The 4,325-nt window shown below is 48.2% G+C and overlaps 1 pseudogene; it reads right to left on the bottom strand.

Moving 5' to 3' along the window:
• Positions 1 to 2,756: 2,756 nt before the first annotated feature.
• On the bottom strand, positions 2,757 to 4,011 carry LOC124875017 (annotated as a pseudogene).
• Positions 4,012 to 4,325: the final 314 nt, after the last annotated feature.

Below are 4,325 nucleotides of genomic sequence, written 5' to 3'. Positions count from 1 at the left end.
ATGGCATTGACCTTGACTCTGAACAAAATAACACAGTGTAGCATGGACATGCAAATAAAGAATTATCCTGCAAAAACTCAAAACATATACAATTACCATGATGTAACTATTGCAGGAAGGTGGAACACCCCACCCCCCTACACACACACACACACACACACACACACACACAAACATAAAATGCATATGGTCAATTGCTAAAAACACATGGGAGTGGTAAAACAATAACTTAAATAGAAGTGCTTAAAAGAACAGTAGTCAGAGCCCTTTTAAAAGGAGAGAAACGGCAGAGCAGGAATCCCAACCCAACAAAACAGGAGCTAATTGAGAAGCTGAAATGGTAATATTAATATCCATCATATAATTCCCAGGTCACTTAAAGATCTTATTCTTCCCTCTGATATAAATATCTTCTGTTTTCTAGTCAGTGGCCCCCCCACGTCTGTGAGCCACGGCTTCCCTCGGTTGAAATAAATATATTACAGTTTTACCCAGTACAAATAAATACATTAATATAAAAAATAAAATATTTACAATGAAGCAAACAAAATTATACAAAAAATGAACACATCACAGGCAACCATCACGAAGTCATTACCAATATGTCTCACACCGCCACGTCCTCAGGGAGACAGAGGCTATGACACCAGACTCTGTGTCATAGAGGGGTTAGGGGATGTCAGCTGGTCCCTCACAGTATCTGTAGAGTGGCATTGCCCGGAACCAGCGAGGCGACAGTCCACATCAAAAGAGAAGTCAGACCACTCCTCGCGCGGTGGGAAGGAGATTGTCTGGGGGAGGGTGAAACTTAAGGGGCGCTTTAAGGGGGTCAGACAGTCCTCACAGGTTGTCACAGGCAAACATGACAAAGTTGTTGCCGATATGTGACTCTGACCTATCAGGGCCACAAGTTCCCACCAGAGATAATGTGAGGATTCATCTGTTGGCCTCCAGTTTCTGCCCCTGAACCAGCAGACTCTGCCTCAGTGTGTCCACTTCCTTTATGTGGGAGATCTGCAGCATCCCAGCGTCCCACGTCCTCGGGGACACAGAGGCTATGAAACACTGCCTCTGTGTCATATGGCGGTGTCATTTTTTTGGAAGCCTGCAAAAAAAAAGCAGCATTTATTACCAGGTCTGCTGGCACAGTCATTCACATTTATCTCACAGTTTGTACCAGAGGTTCCTTACAAGCAGTTGCGGCGACAGTCTACATCAAAAGAGAAGTCAGACCACTTTTCGCGCGGTGGGAAGGAGATTGTCGGAGGGCGTCCGCCCCTCAAGCATGGACCCCCTCAAAGCGCCCATTAAGTTAAGGTGCTCCTTCTTGGAGAAGTGGGTCTCCAGCTTGGCCACTCTCTGCTGCACTGCCTCCAGTTTCTGTCTGCAATGGGACAGTCCGTCTCCGGACAACTGCCTCCTTCTTCCTTCGTCATCAGTCCCTGCTCCTCCTCCTTTTTCCTGCGCTCCAGCTCCCATTCTACAAAGGTGTCAAAGAGGCTGGGCCAAGCCTCAGTGTGCCTCAGTGTGTCCACTTCCTTTATGTGGGTGATCTGCAGTATCTGGCTCTCCTCTGAAACCCCAGCAACATCTGAGGCAGACTAAAAACACATAATCACAGATAATGGTTGTACATTTAAAATATTATTTTATGTTGTTCAGTGATGTTTTAATGTTATATGTCATATGAAATGAACTTCAATGATCACCCACCCTGAGATGCAGTCCCCGCTGGAGGACTCCGCGACGTTGCAGCTTCATTTTTAGCATTATCGGTGATACGGTAATCATTGAATTAATCATGTCTGTTGTGGATGGAGCTCACTTCTTCTTGGCTGCTGCCTTCTTGACTTTGGGCTTAGCTGCCTTCTTCGCTGGACTTTTCTTGGCTGCGGGAGCCTTCTTCACCACCTTCTTGGGGCTCTTGGTGGCCTTCTTAGGGCTCTTGGCTGCCTTCTTCACCGCTGCAGGCTTCTTGACCTTCTTAGGGGACTTCTTGGCCACTGCAGCAGGTAGTGCTGCGTCCGGAGAAAGCTCCCCAAGTACTGTGGGTGGAAGCTCATCACGAGGGAAATGTTGTCCAGCCGATGGAGGGCTGCAAATGCATCCTCAAATATTGCCTGCGTCCTGGCGTCCCCTTTACTGACTTGAAGAATCTCTTTTTCAGGGATAAATCTGCTTGGTCCGCTTCCTATGGGTCTTGGGATCCTTATGCCTAAATCCTTTTTGGTGAGCCATTCACAATGGGTGCATATCTTAAATTAGTCTGTCACTGCGATTTAATTATTCTCCACGTTTGGCGATGGTGCGATGGCGTGCCTCATTTCGTTTCCTCCGTTTCTCCTCTGCTTCTTTCCGCGGAGCAGAGAATAAAAATAGTGTAATTTTAAATGGCTCTTTTCCCTCTAGTCTTTGTTCTTGACTTTGGGCTTAGCTGCCTTCTTCACTGGACTTTTCTTGGCTGCGGGAGCCTTCTTCACCACCTTCTTGGGGCTCTTGGTGGCCTTCTTAGGGCTCTTGGCTGCCTTCTTCACCGCTGCAGGCTTCTTGACCTTCTTAGGGGACTTCTTGGCCACTGCTGGCTTCTTTGCTGCCGCCTTCTTGGGCTTCTTGGCAACGGCCAAGTAACTTCGGGATAAAGATTGGCTCTAAGGGCTGGGTCGGTTGGGCTGGGGTGCGAAGCGGGGCTGGGCTTGTGCCGCGGCCGGGTGTTTATGTACACGTATACACTGGATATATATGTGTGTGTGCAAGTGTCAGACTTTTGTGATCTGACTATGGAGGTCGTCTTCGAACAACTCGTTTTCAGGGTCCGAGTCTGTAGTGTCCAAGTAGCGATAGTGATCTGGCTTGTTGTCGCTGGCGTCCGGTGTCACCGAGGCTGACGTGCTGCATGTGTCACAGTTGGCTCCTTCCTCCACCGTCTTGGTGAAAAACAGTTTGACCTTAAAGTTTGGGGAGAAGTTCTTGTTGGCTTTATCCTTGTTGGCTTTATCCAACTCGTTCTTGTTAAGTGTCAGAACCAGGAAGTGTCTGTCATTGGTCTCATTCCCATCATCATTCCTGGGTTCTGAAACGTTCTGTCGGAGAGCTCCCGAAGTGTTCTGGAGCTACCATTCTCCAGTCTATCCGATGTCTCCTCTGGTCCTGGGATGAAGAACGTGTTGATCCAGAAATGGAACATCTTTTCCTTCTTCATCATCTTGTTCTGCTTGTGGAAGAACTCCACCTTGATGTCCCCACAGACAGGAAGTGGTTGCGGGAACTCAAACACCATCAGCTTGTCCTCCCTGCGGGTGTGGCCGGGGTTGGAGGTATGGATGTTCACTTTCAGCCGGTAGACCACAAACTGAGGGTTGCAGGTCCCGGCAGTGAACATGGGGACTGTCTCAAACAGCATCTTGTGGAAGAGGAGAGCCACGGGTTTGTAGTGCAGACAGTTCCTGAGCAGGAATTTGTAGTAAATGACGTAGCGGCGCTGGCTGGGAATGGTCACACCTTTCTTGTCCATGGTCCGGACCTCTCCGTAAAAGTCCAGGGCCTCCTCCTGGAAAAGTCCAGGGCCTCCTCCTGGAACTTCCCTCGGTGCAGCAAATAGGCACAGATCATGACACCGGTGCGGCCTTTTCCTGCCTTGCAGTGGATGGCAGCCACATGCTGCTCGTCCTCGCTTAGCCACTGATCCAGGTCTTCACAGAACGGCTTGATCAGCTCCAGCTGGGACGGGTTGTGGTCTTCGAATGGAAACTGAGCCACTCGACAGCTGAACTTTGAAGTGTCATAGTGTCGCTCTGCACACAGGTTATAAATCTTGTAATGATTCTTGTGTTTGGAGTCCAAGAACCGAACAACTTCATCAATGTTGTTCCTGTAGACGCCCTCCAGCCGCTCAGCTGGGAAACCCATGGTGATGATGTTGGGATAGATATAAGTGAGGTCCAAGTCGAACCCGTCCTCCTGGTACCACCGCTTGTTTCTGGTAACGAATTCCTTGATTAGATTAGCAGCCATGGTTCCACAGGAAGTCCTGTAAGGGTTCACTGACACAGAACTATATATTCTGAGTCCATTATTTATAAATTTGATCGGAGTTGTCAGCCAGTACCTCCTGTAAGACCTCTTTGCAAATATTGCCAAGCTGTTAGCTATAGCATATATGCTGACGTGCTTTAAAGACATGCATTTGCACACTGACCTGAATAAGGTGGGGGTGTTAAACATAGAAATTCAAGGTTTCTGTAGCGTAAAGTTCTATCAAAAAAAGACTAGGATATGAATGGGAATGACATGCCCAATGGCATAACACAGTGTAGCATGGACATGCA

Source organism: Girardinichthys multiradiatus, chromosome 1 (genome assembly GCF_021462225.1).
Source record: "Girardinichthys multiradiatus isolate DD_20200921_A chromosome 1, DD_fGirMul_XY1, whole genome shotgun sequence".
In the NCBI taxonomy this organism is placed as follows: domain Eukaryota; kingdom Metazoa; phylum Chordata; class Actinopteri; order Cyprinodontiformes; family Goodeidae; genus Girardinichthys; species Girardinichthys multiradiatus.
This window is presented reverse-complemented; position numbering and strand designations above follow the sequence as displayed.